Below are 20,159 nucleotides of genomic sequence, written 5' to 3'. Positions count from 1 at the left end.
ATGCTGAACCAGTTTTGCCTGTGGCTAGTGGGAGTAGTAGTCTCCTTTCCACTTCTGGGCCGCACTTAGATTTCCAAAAGTCTGTATCTGATGCTATTCTAGCTGCTATGGGTTCCATGACATCTACTTTGTCACAGTCAATTGCCCAGGCAATCAATACCTGTTCTCTCCAAGCTGCTGTGGCACCTCTTAAAGTGACGGCTCCTAAAAAAGCAGTGGCCAAACAAAAACACCTTGAAGCCCCGACCTCCAGAATTGTTGAACACGGCGATGCCCATGCCGCCCTAGATAGCGTGACATTAGCACGCAAAAGAGCCTACCCGCGCCAGGCAGAACGGGCGCGGCGGTGGAAGTGTGCAAAAACACTCCCCGAGGACTCAGATTCGGAGCCTGACTCCACTGAGGAGGTCATGCCGGTTGAAAATTCCTCTGAGGTTGATGAGGATTTGGATGAGGAGCCTTTTGATTCCTCGGAACCAGGTTCCCCCAAACAAGAGGACCCAGGGGTCTCTCACACTTCACCCTCACCAGGGATTCTTGATCCTCAGGGAGACTCCCTTTTTGACCCGGAAAGTCTTCACCATCCGCGTTCATCCGAATGGGTACCATCCGCCCATATTGCCCAATATCTAGAAAAGTGGGTTAGACGCCCCCTATCTAAATCCGCTAGGAATAAATTACGAGCGGAATGCCCACGCCCTATTGTCCCAAATAAAGTCTGTGAGACCCCTTCGGTGGACCCAAAAATGGTCCAGTATTTAGCCAAATCTGGCTGGAATCCTAGGAAGGGTTTAGAGTCTGCCCTTAAGTCCTGCCAGGATAAACACCTGGACGTGTTTGGCCCCCTGACAAAATTGTTTGAATTGGCGTCCCATGCCAAGGAGAAAGGGGAATCTGTTGACCCAGACACCCTTTTGGGGTGGATTCAGAGGGCAATCTGTATCGCAGGGAATGTAAACACTTCCTTCTGCATTGAGAGACGCAAGGCCATCCTTCTAAAGGTAGAGCCTAAATTAGCCAATCTCTCCTTATCGGAGGCGGGCAAGGATGCTCAAGGTCTCCTGTTTGGGGATTCTTTCATTAAAGAACTAGGGCATTTTGTTGGGGCTTTCACCGCGTTGGACAAAGCCCAATCATCAATGAAACGTGTGTTTGATCCTCGGGTTTCCACCAGGGCCGGCAGATTCAGGGGCCGTCTGGCCGGCCGTAATGCCTTCAGTTCTTCTCGAACTTCCAGAGGCTCCTTCACGCAACTCCCTCCACGTCGGGAGCTCAAGCAACCTTCTCCATTCTTCCCGTCACGAGCCAGGCCATGGCGGGCCAGGGGTTCCGGACGAGGTCATCGACGTCCCTATGGTGAGTACACTACTAACCATTCCTTCTTTCCCGTTTCAGGTGGGCGGACGTCTCCGTAATTTTTTCCGGTCTTGGGAAGATCTCACAGCGGACACGTGGGTCCTAGATTGTGTCCGGGGCTACACGATCGAATTAATTTCTTACCCATGTCAACGGATTCTCCCCTCTCCCATTATGTTTTCTCATCAGGACCAAATGCTTATAGACACCGAATTGACCACTCTGTGGGAAAAAGGCGCTATAGAAGCGGTCTCAGACGACAGTCCAGGTTATGTCAGCAACATATTTCTGGTCCAAAAGAAGGGTGGCAGTTTCCGCCCAGTTATCAATTTAAGATCTCTGAACCTTTTGGCGCGTTACAGGCATTTCAAGATGGAGGGGATTCATCTGCTTCGGGACCTACTGTTGCGGAACGATTGGATGGTGAAATTGGATCTGCAAGATGCCTACCTCACGGTCCCCATGGCGGAACAGTCACGGGATCTCTTGCAGTTCTTTTGGAAAGCACGGAAATGGCGTTTCACGTGTCTTCCGTTTGGGCTCGCATCGGCTCCATGGTGTTTCACCAAGTTGCTTCGTCCTGTGGTGTCATGGCTTCGCACGCAAGGGGTGAGACTTATCATTTACTTGGACGATATTCTGATCATGGCTCAGGATCGTCACACTCTGCTGTCTCATCTGCACCTGTCAATATCGTTCCTTTCGGAGTTGGGTTTCCTCATCAACGAGGAGAAATCCTGCATGGCACCTTCCCACAGGATGGAGTTTCTCGGCTTCATGGTGGATGCGGATCAGGGGATGCTCAGTCTACCGTCTTCCAAGATTCGTTCTATCCGCAAGGAACTGAATCGTGCTCTGCAACGCCCGTCCATCTCTATCCGTTTCCTGGCCAGGATTGTCGGTCTGCTAACGTCTTCCATCCAGGCGGGTTTTCCGGCTCCGCTTCATTACCGGGCTCTCCAACGCTTGAAGATTGCTCATCTTCGCGAAGGGGCGTCCTATGCGGATCTCATTTCTTTGGACACGGATTCGAGGGCCGAGTTGCAATGGTGGATCCGAAATCTGGAAGCATGGAATGGCAAGGCCATCGTGGGTCCTCGTCCGGATTTCACCATCGATTCGGATGCCAGCCTGCATGGCTGGGGAGCTCATTGCGACGGGCTCACTACGGGAGGCAGATGGTCCCCAGAGGAGACTGGTCTTCACATCAACTCTCTAGAGTTACTGGCCGGGTCCTTTGCTGTCCGCAGTTTCTCCAAAGACCGTGCCAACGTCTGTATCAGACTCCGGATGGACAATGTTTCGGCAGTACAGTACGTCAATCATTTCGGCGGGACCCATTCCAAGACCCTGACGGATTTGGCTCATCACTTCTGGGATTTCTGTCTCAACAGGAATATTGTGGTCCAAGCGGAATATCTTCCCGGATTGCACAACTCCGTGGCCGACTGGTATTCTCGATATCTACAGGATTCCAGCGATTGGAGGTTGGATCCAGAGGTGTTCCGTTCTATCGGGTCACTTTGGGGTCCTTTTTGTACGGACCTGTTCGCCTCCAGACTCAACGCACAGCTTCCACGGTATTTCAGCTGGAGACCGGATCCAGGCGCACTGGCAGTGGATGCGTTCGCTCAGGATTGGACCGGCAGGATCCAATATGCTTTCCCTCCGTTTTCCATGATACCGCGCACCCTGCTTCAAGTTCGGCGTCAGGGTGTTCAGTTGGTCCTCATCACCCCGCTTTGGAGGTCACAACCGTGGTTTCCTCCGTTGTTGGAGCTGTCGATCGATCCTCCCAGGTTGTTGTCCCACTCTCCTCGTCTCCTACTCAGTCCGGAGGGTCATTCCCATCCTTTGATTCTGGACGGGTCGCTACGCCTGCTGGCGTGGCTGCTTTCGGGGGACCTTGGGCAATCCACGGAATTTCGGACACGACTTCACGCCTCTTGGCAGCGTCATGGGCCCCGGGAACCAGGAAGGCTTATGGATCAGCTTGGGGAGTTTGGTCTGGTTGGTGCTTGGCTAGGGACTTGGATCCCTCTTCTGCACCTTTAAATGCGGTTCTCCAATTTCTCTCGTCTCTCTTTGAGGCTGGCAGGGCTTACCGCACCATCAACGTCTACCGATCGGCGATTTCGGCATCCCATGATGGTCTCAACGGCTGTCCGATTGGACAACACCCTCTGGTTTGTCGCTTCATGAAGGGTGCCCGGCTTTCCAGACCTCCCCGTCCTAGGTATTCGTCCACTTGGGACGTTTCTTGTGTTCTCTCCTTTTTAGCGTCTTGGCCTCCTAATGAGTCCCTTCCTCTCAAGGACTTGTCGGCTAAATTACTTACCTTGCTGTGTTTGGTGTCCTGCAAGAGGGTAGCGGACGTTCGCGCTTTGGATGTTGATAGTCGTTCTTTTGACCCTTCGGGGGTTACTTTTAATATCTCCAGGCGTACCAAGACTTCTATTAGGTCTGTGTCTTATCCGGCTTTTCCTTCTTCTCCTTCGTTGTGTCCTGTGGCTTGTCTTAAGGAATATGAACTACGCACGGCACATTTGCGATCCTCGTCTCATCCCAATCTTTTTATATCCTTCAAGGCTCCGTTCGGTCCAGTCTCCTCTACGACCCTGGCTCGTTGGTTGAAGAGGGTTCTGGGTCTTGCTGGGGTGGACACCTCGGTGTTTGGAGCCCATTCTTCTAGGAGTGCGGTGGCCACGAAAGTCATCAGTCTTGGTGGCCGCTTGGAGGATTTGATGAAGGCTGCGGACTGGTCCAGGCCCTCTACCTTTAAGGAGTTTTATTTTCGTCCTTCATCGCATATTTTCTCTCCTATTGTTGCTCAGCTTTGAACTTGCAATAGGAGCCTCCGTGTCTTGTCATAAAATTGCATGATTTTACTATTACCATGACGTAAAGTCATGATTTTATTAAAGACACGGAGGCGAGTATTGCTTCCCCCCCTTTCTTCCACTGCGTGGGACTCATTCCCACCCTATGGCTTATGGTTTGTATGGGGTGCACGTTTATTTATTTCGTTATTTATTATTTGCCTCTTGTGCTACGTTAGGCTGTGTGATATTGTGGTTTGTCTTTCATCTACTACACTTCTTTATTTCTCCGAATATTTCATGCCATTTTGTGTGTTTGGTTTTCACCCTTTTTCCTGCTTTACATGCACTGGAGTTAACCTGTAGATTTTGTTTTCTTGTTTCCATGCAGTTTGATCTGTTCGTCCGTCTTTTTCGCTTCCATCCTGATTTCTACGGATGTTCAAGGGTTTTTCGTCTGTTCTCATGTTGGACGCTTCGTTGGTGGGACTGATCAAGTTCGTCTATCAAAGAAAGAGGATGATTTCCGGCTGGAGACTTGTATTATAATGTATGCTGTGTGGTGATTGGCTGTTGGAGCCACATATTGTATTTTGTTTTTTCTGTTCAAATTTCTTTGCTGCTATTTGTTACAGTAAAGAAAGAGTTAAGCAATACTCGCCTCCGTGTCTTTAATAAAATCATGACTTTACGTCATGGTAATAGTAAAATCATGCAATTTTACATTTATCTCTTTAAGTTTTCTGGTTTATTAATTTTATGTATACTATATATGTACTTAAAAAAAATGGGGGTTATGTGTAGACCGTGATTCTTGTGTAAGGATTTATTGCCATAGTAGCCAATGGAATGGTCAAATCAGCAATATTCTACATTCTGCTAAAATAATCCAATCAGGGTACAGGAAGTGTATCACAACTTCCTGTTTGGGCTGACACTGGATTTCAGTGCCGTTTCAGTGCCGTTTCCAATATTTAGTTGTTGGTTAATAAATGTGGTATACATGGGATTTAAAGAGCCATGAAACATCAATTATATAAAACATTCATCACCAATTGGTGAGATTTTAACAAAGGTAATCAAATCAGCAAGACATGGTTCTAAATCTAACTTTTTATATCCCATTTAAGCATGATTTATAAAACGCAAGCCTTAGATCACAAGTACAAATAGGTTTTTCGGTCATCTTTTCATAGTTACCTATATACATTTTTGTGCATAAAAAAAAACATCCTGTGATTACTCATAAATCATATTTATTTTTTTTACAAGATTTCTGTTTTGTTAAAAGAAAAGAAATGCAGTCATGGATCTATCATTCCAATGAGCAATAAAGAAGAAACTATACAATAATGGCAATATCATATGCTCAGACTGTGGAATCTATGGCGCCATACAAACAGTAATGATAAAAAAATGAATAAGGAGAAAACTAATCCTGATTCGGTAAATGTCAATACAGTTATAGTAATACTGGCTTTACTGGGTGGCCATTAAAGATAATGAAATTACATTAGTAAGTTGTCTCCTACAACAATGATTACATAGTTTTTGGCTCCTGAAACTAGTTCCAGTTGACAGCTGTATATTCTTAAAGGATGAATCCCAAGGACAATAAGTAGGTTTTACTTCTTTTTGTTGCAATCAGCTCCCTTTATGCACATGACATGTAGATGAACATTGTAAGCAGATTTGGAAGGTAAATTTCACTGGTCTGACAACACACTGAGCTAATTTTTTATGGTTATGTTAATGATATCCTTTTTATGAAGGTCAGAGGGTTTCTGGGTAATTCACATATCTGGGAACTTCACAGTGTAGTCTACCCAGAAACCTCCCTCTTTTGCCGCAGTGAAGATATTAAGGTGTGCATGGGATCTTGCTTACGGCATCCTGAATATAAGATAAGGGCCAGTTAAAGAATGAGCTTCCATATCAGAAACAATGGGCAGACTAGATTAGATGAGTGGTTCTAAATTGACATCGGTTTCAGTGCTTCTGTGTGTCTATGCTTAAACTGCAACTTTTTAAACTTATAAGAGCTCAATATATTTCAAGGAACATAAGTTAACAAATCAGACCAGTCATCTGCTGATCAATTAGCTCACAAGGCGATTCTTAAAATTCCTCACAGAGTTCTCCATAGGGTTGAAGTACTAGATAACCACAGACCCAGTTCACAAAACGCACCATATAAATGGTTCACCTGTGATGCTTGGACTCAATTATATCACAGGGGAGCATTCAGTTCCCAGAATGTTCCAGCACAGACGCAGAAGAATACGGAAGTCTATCACATTACCGTCCTTTCAAAAGACATAGTTTGCTCTCTATAATCCCTTGAGCACCACAAGGTGAAGTATAAATCTCAAAACTCAGACCCCTTCCGGATTTGTACAATAAATTCTTTGAAAGAAATTGTGGTGATTGAGAAGCCGCAGCATCTCCTTACTTCCCAAAGTTACTATCAAGAAGAGCGCATTCTAAGCTCTAGGTGAGGGTGAGTTTTGCCATTTACTGTACTAGCCATGTGGTTTACACTGACAGACATGAAGCACACTGCCGGCCCGTAAACAATAGAAGCCGTGTGTGCAAATCAAATATATTGAGTGTTGATATGAATAGAAGGTATTTAAATAACTGAGATCATGGTAAACATGTGCTGCTATTACAGGCTTGGAGAGCTTATTCCTTGATGTTGACAATAAAAGAGTGACTGTGACAGCAGATATAGATTCTCAGCTAATATATAAAGAAGTGATATCTGGAGAGATTTCATTCCACTTCCATTGAAGTGGCAGCAACCTTACATACATTACTTTAAAAAGTTAGTTAAAATAGAGAAAGAAAAGGAAGCAAAATAACATTTAAAAAAAATAAATAAATAAAACCCATAACCCCTCAGTAGATTTATAAAATATATGTGGAAGTATATATATAATGATTTAAAGTACATTACATATCACTAGGTTGATTGGGATTTAATTCCACAATTATATTAAAGATACACTTTCTAGGTTTTGTTTTTTGTTTAGTAATTTTCTTAAGAAAAACGCTCTCTATTTAAAGGTTCCTTAAAGAAAAAAAGACCTATAAAAGTGTGCTATAGATTCCTGATGGAATCACAGCATCTCACTCTAATGTATTTTCTTTAAAAATGTGGACATAATGATTTTGTTAAACGGTGCTATTTGCTGGTTATATATCACTGACAAATTCCAGCATTTGAGCTGCATGCTATGGAAAATCTCCGTAATTGCTTGGGATAGGCATAAAGCTATCCTAAATCCAAAAAAAGACCAAGGTCTGATTAAGGTCTGAGCCTCTACATCAAGGAAAAGGGATAGACTAGGTGGGCCAAATGGTTTTTATTTGCTGTTCAATTCAGTTTTAATATTACTGATGAATATTCATTTTAAAAAGTGCTTGACTGTGCTAAATATTGTTTATACAATTCAGAGATTTTAAAGAAAAAAGATCACAAGTCCAGTATAAAGACCTAAGATCATAATGGTTACACTTGTACAAAACAAAATGCAAAAAGTGTGGGTGAAAAGGAAAATAAAAATGGCACCATTTTTAGGCCCTAGACCTTAGGATCCGTCCTTCTTCATTCCCAGTTGCCCCTAGCTCTGCTTTTCCCACTAAACCCCCAAACTCACTTATAAATAGGAATATGGAAACATTCTGAACCTCAGCATTTCTGGAACATTTCCAGATAAGTCCCAAGAACAACACAGCAGATCTTACGCATGGAAGCAACAGCTAAATGCAACATCAAAACTGAGAAACTACTACATGATTAAAGAAAATAAAAAACAAGCTCAGACCTCAAGAGACATGCTGGTACTATTAATTAAGCAATCAGACGATTTACTTTCTCTCTGAAGATAATTTAACTTCAACTAGATAACGAAATAACTTGGTAATTTGTAAAACATACATAGTACACTGATGATAGTATTTTCCGATTGAAAACTTTAGGATTAGCCATCAATTTTATTTACTGACATAACATAGGCTTCTGGCCATGTAGCAATTATATGTATTATTGAAACTTATGACTGCACAGCTCTAGATAAATCCAATTACATCATGATTTCTGAATATATATCATATCAGCATTCTACTTAACAAAAAATATGCAGTGACCTTTTTTTTTTTAAAGAAAATATATTGCAGTAGTCTGAATTCCCTTGGTGTTTCCTGGTAAGCAAAACCTGATAAATCAAGATTTTGAAAAGATAATTTGCGGTTATGAGTGGTAAAAACTGGGTAAAAGTTCTATGAAAGTTTCCCATATTAGCTAGGGCCCAAGAATGCCTTTGTTTCTACCGAACATATCAGAATACGCTGAATACTTTTATAACTTACATGAAAGGCCTAAAAAGAACAGAATGTCCACAATGTCTACAACACTACAAGAAAGTAAAAACCTGTGAATTTAAACTGATATAAAAAATATATATATATAAAAAATGAGGGCTATATAACCTCCATGTATATAACCTTACACAGTGTAACACTGTGCAATCATGGGAACTTTAGTGAAAGGCATGGTAGCGCTTACAGGGGTGGCAGAGGGGCAACTACCCTATTGGCCTCTCCAGGGCAGGATAAATAGGAATTAGTGATTACGAGACAGCCATGGCACTTTTAAGACTGGCGGCTGTAAGTTTGGCCGACGGGTGGATATGACAGGCCCCATGTTATGTTTTTATGCTGGCGTAGTGCGATGTCGGGGCATATCCAGCTGGCAGCGGCACACTCCATGTGGCATCGTCAACCAGCATTTGCTCGGTGTGCCAGACAGCTAGTTTGGCTTAGTCCTTTCTAATCTTTAGGCTACGGGCCTGAAGATGTCTGCAATATGTCTTATGGGTATTCATTGATAATATACTGTATATTGTCAATTTGGTGTTATTGTATATTGTTCTATTGTCCTTTTTAGTATTATTGTAAAGTTTGCATTCTCCTCTAGTGTAAAAACAGTACGGAACTTGCTGGCACTCTATAAAAAAACATATATCAATAATTATCAAGTTCCCAGCTTGATATAAGAACATTGCTCACAGCAGACTCTGAATTCTTAATGATCCCATATTTGCTGTACATGTTTTACCTTGGCAGAAGGTAGCATTGATCCGCTTGTAGCCTTGGGGACATTCCATCAGTTGGGAATAACCAGGATAGTCTGTAAAACCAAAGCAAAAGTAAGTGTACATTGTATTATGGACTAATGTTCAAGGGATTGTGTCTATTTTTCATTTATTTCATTGATTTCTGTTTCTGTGAAATCCCAGCAGCCTATCCTCTTGGTTGGCAGCTGTCAGCAAGTTGCTAGCACCAAGTCCAGGGCTGGGTTAACAAAGGACCACATCGAGGAAATTGCCAGACAGAGTGCTAGATCAGTTTAGATGAGCTTAAGTGCCTAGTTTGTTGTGTGATATGTGTAATATGTTTTTTGGCAATTGTCCAGATATTAATGGCCATCAGTCCTGTCAAATCCCACAAGACTTCATTGGATGCACATGCGCAGTGCCGTTTTTGCACTAAACCATGGCATGTGCAGTGGCAGGTCTTAGATTAGGTTGAACATAATGTAATACCAGCACTTAATATGAACAGGGTGTGACATCATGAAGAAAAATGAGAAACATGCGATAGGCCGTTCTTTTTTTATTTAACATTAATTATGTATTATTTGTGTTGACTTAGAAAATTATTTGAGGCATAAGAAAAGAGGGACCCTTTTTGTACAAATGCTCCAGGGACTCACGCTCCTTAATGCAGCTACACTAAAATAACAAATCGGTTTTCTCTTTGAACTTTAAAAACCTATAGAAATCACTTTTTTCAAAAAGCTTCCGACAAACCAAATAACTAATTTGTATTTTACTTGCAGTTTTCAATGAAACAGAAAATCTTATAAATGTTTAAGCTCCCTGTAAGTCTTTTCTGAAATTATTTACATACGTAGCTGCCAAATCCTTTATTCCATAATACATGTATCCTGTGGAGACTTGCAATACTACAGGAGACATTGTTAAGTACATGCCCTGCCCTTGCTTGAAGTGATCAAATAGTAACCTAAGAAGGGTATAAAATGCAACTAGTGTAACTTAAAGGAAAGCTTGGCACGTAAAAAACATACAGGTCATTCGGTTAATATGATTCACTCACTACTCATAGTAATTATGATAAGTCATAATTCCATAGCCATTATACACTATTGTTTCCTCACATCTTATTATACTGTAGGACGCAAAAATCCTGCCATTTATTACATTACTATGTGGTTACATATGGTATTCGTGGATAGATAATACTCAAATAGTTAGGACTTTGGAAAAACTAGATAGCAGAGAACCAATGAATCCAAAGTGACAGATGTAAGTAAGGAAACGTATATTTTTGAACTACATGCATATTGAACCAATTTTGGAAGTTTTCTGTTACTTAGCGTGCTTATAAAAATGTGTTTTCATGTTTTTATGGCATGAGGAGGCCCACCAGCCATCAGCCTTGGGACACCAGAGGTGAAATTCCAGACGTGGTTGTAGAAATGTTTGGCTTATGTTTTAGTAATATCTTACTCCTAGAAAGGCCACCCAAAAAGTCCTCCAATGTTTGTCTATTAGGCATTCTAGGGCACTGCCAATAATTTGCTTAATGTGGTCAGTAGTATCAGTTAGTCTCTATAGTCAGCCTTAGACTGTTAGAGTGTTGAGAGTATTCTAGACTGTTCATAGTGGAGGATCCTATAAGAGGGCTCCTCAACCCTTTTAGTAGGTTTGCTACTGGTCCTACTGGTACATCTTTCCTTGAAGAGGGTAGGAAATTAGCACCCATTAAGTATGAATGGCATTTAACATGGACATGGCTAATAGAGAAAAAGTAGGAGGCAGTGATATTTTTGAACATGGACAGCTTATAGAAGAAAGGGCTGCTGATCTACAATACAAGATTCAGTGGCTGCCAACAGTGCAAAGCTCCAGCATCAAAAAAGTCGGATATAAGGAATTCTATTGTAAACGTATAAATGGAATATTACGTTTCAGTATCAAAAAATGACATTACTTACTTGTCTTTTTTGGACATTTCATGCATTTGTTGAATCCCCAAGAAGTTCCAACGGTACCACAGCAATCATCTTGTTTGGAAAGTCCCGGCAATGGTTTGCCACACTGAAACATTGAGTAGAAGACAGTCTTAAACTAATGAATTAATAATATAACCCTCACTACAGAAATCTGCGTGAAAAATATAATATAAATAAGTTAAACAGACAGTATCATGTACCTGGCACCCCACTATAGAAGAATCTGAGTACTTCAATATTCATTGTTTTTGAAGAATGCATATTAAAGTACTTCCCTGACACAGAAGAGGTTTCCCTGCTGCAGCAACTGCGCTCTTCCTTCATGATCCAACTATTCTTGTCACTGATTGACTGCTCAAAGCATTCAATCAATAGCAGGAAAATGCTCCCGTTGAAATCAATAGCAGAACCTTCCACACATGCACACCGGGGTCTTAACAGAGAAAGCGCTGGAGCTGACTGGATGTGAGTGTCTCTTGCACTGGAGTTGTGTTTGGCCAAGACATTTAGCTGGGGGTCGAGGAATGGAGCAGAAGTTCTCCATGCATTTTCAAAACGGATTAGAGGAAAATGTAAAGGGTAATGTTCTAAATAATGTTATGTAATCCACTCAAGGGAGAATCAAACAACTGTTTTTAATTCATGTTTTGTTTTAGTGTACATTTTATTCAAGCCTCTCTACTTAACTATAGTTTTTCTTTTATAATGTTTACAACCATGTTAAAATGGATGCTACACCACCATTAAACAGACTCTCTGATCCCACCACCCTTTGTCTGGATTGATACCCACATCGGGATCAAAATTCCCACAATACCGGGGTCCCACAATTCCTTACAGGAATACCCCAGCTGCGTAGTTATGTTTCTGTTTCTTACATAATTTTCTGTGGCATTATGTGGCTTCTTAGAGGGGTTTTCATAAGATGTCCAGATCCATGACATCTACTATAACCCTGGAACATCACTAGCAAACAATGTTTATGGGTTTTCAACAAAGGGTAATTCATCAATTCAACCAGTCCCCTAACAGAGTTGAGTCTTTTACAAAGATGGACAGCAGCAAACTGTAGCCTGTTTTTAAAGCTTTTCTTTCTACCACTAATCTAAATGCTGATCTGATCAACCACAAAAAAGGTGGTGACCATTATGTTCTCCAGGATAGCTGATAGCGCATTTAATCTAAACAAGCTTAACATTAAAACTCATGAGGGGAAAAAAAGATTTACTGTCACCTTTTGAAAAAAAAATTATACAATAGCAAACTGCTGCCTTTGTATGTGCTCATAAAATTATAGCTATTACGGGAAAATGCAGGAGAAGGAACAATCAGCTAATCAGCTCTCAAAAGAACTCAGCAGGATGCTGGTCCACGGGAGTGCTTTTAATTACTTTTCTTATTATTTGCCCAGAAATGAAAGTGCAACAGGGAACATTCCTGGGAATTTATTTCTGTGGCGTAAGAAAGCCTGAGGTAAGTGAACAATGAGTTTGTACAGCTGGGCAACGTTGTGCCAAGCAGACTATAAACAGGAAATAAATCGCATACTATAACGTCTCTGCCAGGGCCTCCATAACCAACACCATGTCAGCATTCTGGTCCCACAGACCAAATGTTCTAGTAAAAAAAAAAAAAAGAAAATTGCTTGGGAAAATTACAACTATCAAGGACAGTGGTTTTTAAAGGTCTCAATACAGTTTTATTTATATAATGCATGAGAAGTAAAAAAAATTATTTTATCATGTTTTTGTTCTATTATTTCATCAGAAACATTTATTGTAAGGATGTATTCTTGCAATGAAGGTTTGATACTTGGGAGAGGGTGAAATAACTCTAGTGAAAGAACAAAAGTGCTCCAGTTATTGTGTGAAACTCTTAACTTTACATTATGTGCCTTGAAAAAAGATGATCTCCAGTTTATCATTGGCGTAAGAGAGGCTTGATTTAACTACCTATTTACACAATACCACCGAGAGTGTGTGGACACCCCTACTAAATATTGGGTTTGGGTGTTTCAGCCACATCCATTGCTCGCAGGTATATAAAATCAAGCATATAGGCAGCCATCTCCATAAACAAACATTGGCAGTAGAATGGGTTATTATGATGCCAGGAGAACACTACCTTCCAGAACGCATAGAGCCTACAGTAAAGTTTGGTGGAGGAGGGATTATGGTCTGGGACTATTTTTCAGACTAGGCTAGGCCTCTTAGTTTCAGTAGTATTAATGCTACAGCATACAAAGACATCTTAGACAATTGAAAGCTTCCAACTTTGTGGCACCAGTTTGGGGGAAGACCCTGTTCAAGGTTCATAAAGAAATGGTTTGAAGAGTTTTGTGTAAAGGAACTTGAGTGGCCTGCAAGGAGTCCTGACCTTAACCCCACTGAACATATTTGGGGTGTTACCGTATTTGCTCGATTATAAGACGACCCTGATTATAAGACGACCCCCCAAAATCTGAATATTAATTTAGGAAAAAAAGAAAAAGCCCGAATATAAGACGACCCTATAGGAAAAAAGTTTTACCAGTAAATGTTAATTCATGTAAACTATGTGAACAATTGTTTGTTAATAAAAGATTGAGACAAATATTTTGTTTTAATTTCCTTTTTTTACAACCTGCCCCCCCCAGTTATGCACATCTGCCAACATGCTTGCCACTCTGCCCCAGAAATGCCTTATACCCCCTATATGCCACTGTGCCCCATGATATGCCTTTTAACCCTCTAATTGCCACTGTGCCCCATGATATACCTTTTAACCCTCTATATGCCACTGTGCCCCATGATATGCCTTTTGACCTCATATGTGCCACTCTGCCTCCAGAATTGCCTTATACCCCTATATGCCACTCTGGCATTTAGGGGGTTAAAAGGCATATTATGGGGCAGAGTGGCATATAGGGAGGTATAAGGCATTTCAGGAGGCAGAGTGGCGTATAGAGGGTTAAAAGGCATTTCTGGAGGCAGAGTGGCATTGAGGGGGTTAAAAGGCATTTCACAGAGCACTCTGCCTCCAGAAATGCCTTATGCCCCCCCCGTTTAACACTCCCTCCCCCTCCCTCCTCCAAACTTGAGCGGAAGTTGTCTACGTGAATCGCGTAGAGCTCTACACGCTGCCCGGACTCACAAATGCTCTTTTGGCTAAGCAGCACAATATCCTACAGACACACCAAAATCTTGTAGAAAGCCTCCACAGAAGAGCAGAGGCTGGTATAGCCACAGAGGTCAGATACCCACATACCGTCTGTTGGTGAACAGCACTATTAACCCTGACGTTTAAAATGTCACACCAAATTTGAGTCAATGCTACCCTACTTAAACTTAAAAAGTTATATACAGTTTACCTGAAATTTGTAGAGGTTCTATCATCTTTACAATCATTAACCACCTGGATGTATAATGTACTAGAAACAGAGAGTTTGACGGCCGATAAGAATCATTTGGCCAATTCAGTCTGCCCAATTTTTCCTGTTTTATATACATCATACATTATTTGGTTCTTGATCTTGTCTTACATCCAGAATAATCGTATGCCTGCCCCATACACGTTTCAACTCTCTCACTATATTAACCAAAGAAGCAAACAATCCAGAGTAGGCCATGGTATGTCAATGTCTAGTGGCATTCACTCATAAGCATTTTCCATTTTGCATCTCTATCAACGGTAGCTTTTCCCCTTATTTAAAGAAGAAATAATATAAATGAATAACAAATATAACTTGTATTTAAAAACAGTTTGATACATGGACATTTTAAAAAGTCACTTCCTGGCATGAAAATAAGAATTGTCTCATAAGACTGGAGACAGACATTTAAATGGGAGCTGTCAGAAATCAGAATTAGTATTGGCTCAATCGGGTAGTTATATCTGTTAAATTCGTAATCCTCTGATATGGATGATTTAGATCAGTACATCGTATCCATGGTGTATCTTTAAATGCATCTACCTTGGTTCTTAATGGCTTATTTGCTTTTAAGATGTGTTATGCCAAACCATGAATTTTAAGAAATTCCAGACAGCTTTTCCATTGGCTAGAGTGATTATTTTTCAATCCCAATTTATGCCTGCATAATACTGCCCTTGGGAAAAGTGTTTAAAATGTCAAACACCTGATTTACTTTTTCTGACGATACAAACTGTTCAAATTTGATGGTTCATTTACAGGCAATGGCATCTCACACCGGGGCCGGCTGAAGTATTTTTAAAATCAATATTTGGATTTTGGAAAAAAATGCTTTGTATGGAGTATGCCTTTAGTGTGCACTTGTGCTCATATTTTATTTAGTGTCATACATTAGAAAGGTACATTTATACATCAACATGTGCTATAAGATCCAAGAGAATCAAGACCCTCATTTCTCATGTTTTCACAATAGAATAGGGCCAATCTGGGAGGTTTTCTACACTGCTGTGATTCTATATATATATATATATCCCAAATAGTGCTTTTTCTACCAGTATGTTATGGTTGATATCCCTTCTTGAATTAAGTGTCTCTTCCAATAATGACAAGTAAAGATTTCCATGATTTTCCATAAAAGAGCCATTTAGGTAACATATCTTCACAATGGGCTTTTTAAGGGTTAATATTTAGTCTCAGAGTTAGCTCATTTAGAAAGTTCCCAGGTATGGCTTTTATGCATACCCAGCAAACATTTTAAGCTCCTGCAACTGAAGGACATCAGAGGAAGAAAAAAAGGGATTTGGATCATAAACAGAGGCTGCAATTGGCACGTATAGTTCCACCAAACAAGCCTTGTTGCTGCCTTCTATTTTAACACACTGTAGTCACTCTTTTGGATAAGATGATTTTGAAGAAAGAAAGAGAGAAAGAGAGAAAGAAAGAAAGAAAGAAAGAAAGAAAGGGGCCTGCAGTCTGGGGGGGATGTCCTACTTTCCCAATCTCTAATGTTGGAAGCTATGCCATATTTAACAAGGGCTTCAGCCCAAAAAGGCTCATGGAAATTCAAGGGAAGTAACATTAATTTTGAAAATAAGAAGCATGAGGCTTTTAAACTAAGCTTGTAAATTGTGGCATATGCTGGATGCATTAGGCCTTCCCGGTGATTCAGCCAGAACAGTCTTTTGGCTAAATTAATTTCATTTGCATTTAGCTTTGTCCAAGCAAGAAAAATAGCATCCAAAGTCCTTGATTTATTTTCAGGCATAATAATGGTTGTCATAAGGCACTGTGAAGTCATAGAAAGTAAAATAAACTCAAAACAGTGGCAGTATCATGTACAATTCTATGAATACAGACCCTGGGGTAAACAATCCGTTTGGATATATTAAGCAAACAGATAATGTATCAAACATCTGAGCAATCCTTTCAATAAATTCCAGACTGTCTACAGTTTGGGGTTAAATTAAACTATAGAAAACAAAAAATGAACTTTGCAGATGGACTGGACCACAAATACTAAAAAAGCAAGGGCTCATACCTACAGTATACAGTTTATGCGAATGCCTATTTTACAAATACTATAACTAAAATAAAAAGTATGATGATCCCCAGCACTGAGTTGTTGATGACAACTAATATTACATCTTATTCAATTCATAGTTTCAGGAAACCTAAAACCTGATGTCTTCTGAGTGCCCCATTTCTTTGCTTCGTGTTAGTCTTCGTTAATATCTCCAACTAATCTCCCTGGTCCCTTCCCTGGTAGCCTACCTTATCTACGCAGCATCGCAGGGGTTAACGGGAGCAGAAACCCATAGGATCGCGCAACGTGCTCTCCCCAGGCCGAGTATCTGTGCCAGTATTTTAAAAGTACGTACAAGCGACTCTATTGGCCGCCAGCAGGGAGCTCGTCTGACATCAACCATTGAAGAGCAACCATTGAGGAGGCCCCTGGCGGCGACGAATAGAGTTGCTCGTACAGACCTTTAAAATCCTGGCGCCAAAGCTGCTGCATACCACGTTAACCATGTATTAACCCCTTCTAAAAAAAAACCGAAGAATGTACACGAATATTTTCCCAAAACGAACACAGCAACGGGTGAATATTCGTGGAATAGGAAGATTTTTTTCCCCACGAAGACGAACAAGAAGAGTTGGCCGGCGCCCCAAGTCTACTGTAAACACTACTTAACACTTATAATAAACGTGTTTGTGTCATCATTAATTTCTTGCTGATTATCTGCTTCTCCCATCCGCATTTGTGGAAAGCTGTACCATAGATTTAATGGGAGAGGTTTCTTGCCACTCATTGGCTGCTTGAAGAGAGTATCGTCAGAAAACGGAGGAGGCGAGGGGCCACAGCTCTGGAGTTGCATTAATCTCCATAAGATAAGTCTTATTTAATTTTTAGAAAATTACCATACAAACAAAATAAAAACTAAAAATGTTTTTCAAAAGGTATTTATAATGTATCAAAAAGTACTTTGATATGCATTCTTTATAGATTATGGTGAGGTTCATGTAAAGTACCTGTCAGAATCCAACTTTCACATCCCACCTCACATATTATTTTACTTACTTGAGTGCCTGTAGTTTCTTGGAAACAGCGTCCAAGTTGGGTTTTTGCAGAGACTGGATAGACATTGGGTATGGTCTGCTGGTGTGGATACACGTTGTGTGGTAAATTATGCTTCTGGATGCCATGATAAGAGATCTGAGTTTGTCCAATCTGACTGTCCTTCTTCTGTGTAGAAGAGGAGCTCTCTATTCTGGACACCTGATGAAATTGTACAGAGGCTTCTGGGGGATGCTTGACATGTATGTTGACCATATTTGGTGGGAAATTCACTATTAAAAAATGCATGAAATTATCATATTACTTTTCCTTTTTTTACTTACTGTTATTTTTCTCTTTCACAAAAACTTAAAATGCCACAAACTGAGCACAAAAAACAGAAGGCATTGTGTACATATTACATCTAAAATGTAGCCAATCTATCATTGGTTAAAAACAGATACAATCATATTGTGACCTCCTCGAGAATGAACAAGATAATGTACCAATATTCTAGAAGCCGTTGAAAACTTATTTCCAGTGTACTCAAGAACAGCTAAGCTGCTTTAGAGTTGTAATGGTGATTCCACCATGTTAGCGAGTATCACAAGAAAACATTTTCAGTTAATTTAAATGTTCACCTTTTGTTTTCTTTGATTGTTTATTGTCTATACTTCCGTCATTTTGAATTTAAGGAAAATGCCAATTCTAAATAGTGTGTTCATTGCAACTGGGCAGAAAATATATCCACAGAACTGCCAAGAACTTTATTCAACTTTTAGATTAATGTGCTGTTGGACTACAACCTCTAAAACCAATGATGACAAATGTTGTTCTAAGCTAGGGATTTATACTATACATCAGGGGTAGCCAACAATTAATCCTTTATTTTAGGATAATGTCAATGGCTAGTGAACATCATGAATGTGCTTCCTCTATTGATGGAGGATTGTCTGTTGTTTATCCTTCTACACCTCCAAATGCAAGCCCAAACCAAATGATAGCTTTAGAACTTGAACACTTTAGATTATGTATATATTTCTGTATTAATCAAACTGTACATATTTTTGTGCAACCAAATCAGAAGTGAGGTGTGCCGTTCCACTTCCGAAGGGTTACTAAAAGGCTATGCTGGTTGACTCATAGTGGTTGACTCATATGTACCCAAACCGGGATAACCTCTAAAACTTATTTAGCCTTCTGCACTTAGCGGCTACTGTGTGACCCTGCAGGACCAGTAGGTATGCAGTATCATAATTTCAACAATAAATTGACAAAGCACCTATGTCTGTTTACATGGTAATTTACGAGAACAACGTACCTTTAATTCCTTGTTGTCCGGTCACAGTTAGAGGCAAAGTATGTGTAGAGTGAATCACATGGGGACCAGTAGCCTTCAGTGTATGTTGTTGTTGTGAATATGGTTTCTGGAGGTTGCCATTATGGACTGGGATCTGACAGAGCTTGCCGGTAAAATTAGGGGGGCAGTGACATTTGTCTCGAGCGATGCACTGTCCTCCATTGATGCAAGGAAGGTGACAAATAACTGTTGGAAGAAAGCAAATAATTTTTATTATCTGTCCAAACAATCATATGGTTAATATATAGTTAGTGCTATAGAATATGATGGCCCAATATATTGTAGTGCAAACAGGGTGAACACTGAAAATGTAATAGAAAATATATGTAGATTTTATTGTCATTTATTTAATTTTACATCTGATGTAAATATGTAACACCATGTATCTTACTATTTATCATGGTATTCACTTCACATTTTAATTGGAGGAATGCTTTGAAATTTTATGGTGGAATTATAGTGTTAATTAGCATACAGAGGGAAACAAAAAACAAAAGTCTTTGAGCAATGGAGATCTACTGGAGTCTATTTACCAAACTCGCATAAGTTATATTCTTTAATGTTTCTTATTGACAGTGCAAGAATGAAGAAAGGTATGAAGGAGATAACTTAACAGTAGCATCATTTAGATACCATTGTTACAACCAAAAGAATGACAGCATTTCTCATTTTGATATTTGCCAACTTTCAGGAGCGGCCTTTCTTGACTATTGTAAGAATATTAAAAAAAATAGGAACCTGCAGTTAATTACAGATACCCTGTAGATGTTTATTTTTTTAATACATGTGAGTCCTTATAATTTTGTGTCCCGGGCCCTTTTACATGTAAATAATGCCATTTCTTGGTAATGTGAATCCTAAGCTGTTAACTCCCTTCCCCTATACTAGTCCGGACAGAATAAATTAGTTAAAGTCTTAAATCTAAAACGTTCTTCACACAATTTTTTCTCCCACTTCTTTAACAAAAAGAACTTTCGAGGCCCATTCTCCCTGGCCCACTTTATCATAACATTTTGTGGGGTTCCCTGGTGATCTGCTAAATGAAAAATCCTGTAATG

At 40.3% G+C, this 20,159-nt stretch overlaps 1 pseudogene; it reads right to left on the bottom strand.

The window, feature by feature from the left end:
• Positions 1 to 20,159, bottom strand: part of LOC149289952 (latent-transforming growth factor beta-binding protein 1-like) — an 84,375-nt pseudogene that overhangs the window by 51,681 nt on the left and 12,535 nt on the right.

This window comes from Sceloporus occidentalis, unplaced genomic scaffold (assembly GCF_023333645.1).
Source record: "Sceloporus occidentalis isolate IW3139 unplaced genomic scaffold, rSceOcc1.0.p SCAF_42, whole genome shotgun sequence".
NCBI classification, from domain to species: Eukaryota; Metazoa; Chordata; class Lepidosauria; order Squamata; family Phrynosomatidae; genus Sceloporus; species Sceloporus occidentalis.
This window is presented reverse-complemented; position numbering and strand designations above follow the sequence as displayed.